Here is a 2344-nt window from a genome sequence, read left to right as displayed (position 1 = left end):
CACACACAGAGGAGCAAACGATTTCTTGGTTCCAAAAATTAGGAGTGACAAGAATGAAATTGATGACACTAAAATGATTGCAAATAGTGTCAAAAACGAGTCTATGATTGTTCATACAATCACGTAAATACATTTCATAAAATAGGCTTTTAGCGACTCATTCAATAAAACATAAATCACACATTAGCCTTTCATATTCCTTTAACAAAGAACATGAACCATTCCCACACATAGACTACAATGATGACCTTTTCATCAACAACATCCCTTAGAGGATTTCTCGGTTCTTTTTTCATTGCTCAAGCTCCTAACTCAATACACATTGGTTAGCTTCTTACGACCATGTGGTCATTTCACCCCATGGTTATCTTGACTCAGTATGTGCAGATAATATCTAGCTTATTAATCGGCATAAGATTAGTGGTTTAGTCACACAAGAAACTCATACATTCAACAAACATGAAACTTTTACTTAAAGATTTCCTTATAAACAATGTTTTCTCATAAACATCAATCAGTTTGTACATGTGTTAAACATTAATATAACAATAAAAACTTAGAAAAAAAGCTTTTGAAATTCTGTTTTAACTTTAGGAACATCAAACACTACACTAAGTTTCCTTCCTCTCTCTGAACGCCTAATCCAAACCTTCGTCTCACTTGATAGCAACACAACACATTAACTTTTTCTCTTAACAAAATCTCATAATAACCTTATTCTCTTTTGTCCTCTTTTCCTATTTATACTAATCCCAATTTGGGATTAGTCACTCCTCAAATATATAATGTGATTAATGGAATATTATTCCACTTATTTTATGAGATCATTGTTTCGCATATTGAGTAATATAATTAGGGGTAAAAGAAGACATTAGTTTAAAAATAAATTAAAAATGTTTTCCATTCAAGATTTAAAATTTGACCACCATTTTTCTAAATAGGTGTTGTGGGGTGCTAATACGTTCCTCAAATACAAATGACTTCCGAATTCAACTCTATTTTTTGCAGACCATTTTTTTAAAAAAAAATTGTTTACTTCTCGATTATTTCCTAATAATTGTTGTACTTTACAAGTCACATTAATTTCTTTACCGACAATATCTTGACCTTTAACTATCAAAGCGTTGTAAATATTAGGCATTTTGCCCAGAGGAGAAGCCACATCCTGAACCAATGATTTGATCGATACGTCCCAAGTTGTTTTTTTCAAGCGTGGAAACTTCAGGACTAGAAGTCGTAGGATTTATTCTCATAATAAAATGAACTATGTCGAAATTTTTTTGTTTCGAAAATTATTGAAATCAAAAATAAATGTTCGATGGAAAAGCAAGTTGATCGGTTAATTCAATAAAAAATGAAATGAGAGTAGTGTTAACCTTATAAAATTAGAATTGAGGAGGAAGTAGTGTTAACCTTCGAGGAGCTTATGCTCCCGTATAGGCACAAAGATTAGATTTGAGGACGAAGTAGTGTTCACCTTCGAGAAGCTTATGCTTCCGTGTAGGCACACGAAAAATTCTCACTCAACTTGGTCAATTCGTCATGTATGACTTTGACCAAATTGGGAACCTTTATCATTTATGATCATTTTCGTGCACTTTTTTGTTTTCTTTTTGTTGTTATGTTGTGTGAAATTTTAATAAAGGAGTTGGATTTCTATTTTGATTATGTTGTGCATATTGGTATTTCTTGGTTTACTCTTTTCGCTAAGGATACAGGATCTGGTTCATCCGGGTATGCAAGTTTCATTTGTTGGTCCTTCCATACAAACAAAATTTTCCTTCCAGAGATGAGTGCACATGAAGATTTTGTGGATTTGGATAAAGAAGGTTTTTTTTTTAATGGTCCAGTAGCTGATAAATCGTTTGAGATACGAGAAAATGAAGAAGGATTTTAATCATTGGGGTTCTAATTTGGCTCTGAAGATGCTCCGTTGATTTTAATGCTTTTGAGAAAACTGAAATACCTATTCTTTAACTTGTATACTCATGATTTCGGAATGCTCCCACTTTCTATCTTAAATTAAATTTTAGTTAATTGTGAATGATGCTCAAGTATTCTGTTACTTTGTTTAATGTGATATATCCATTAGTTTCTTTATTATGATTTGGCCTTGACTTTTACAATTGAGACACCTTTCTTTAAGCTTTTTGACTGTTTGTTGATTGCATTACTCCCTTTTTTTGTGTCAATAGCATAAGTTTCTTTATTTGCTAGGTTGCTCCCTTCTAGACAAGTTAGTATGCTTGCAAATTTTGTAAAATTTCATTCATTCTAGAACTTCTCCATGCTAAATATAATATGTGTTTCGCCCCTTAGCTAGAAAAGGAAAAGAAGAAAGAAG

Source organism: Cucumis sativus, chromosome 3, assembly GCF_000004075.3.
Source record: "Cucumis sativus cultivar 9930 chromosome 3, Cucumber_9930_V3, whole genome shotgun sequence".
NCBI classification, from domain to species: Eukaryota; Viridiplantae; Streptophyta; class Magnoliopsida; order Cucurbitales; family Cucurbitaceae; genus Cucumis; species Cucumis sativus.
Note: the sequence above shows the minus strand (reverse complement) of the source record.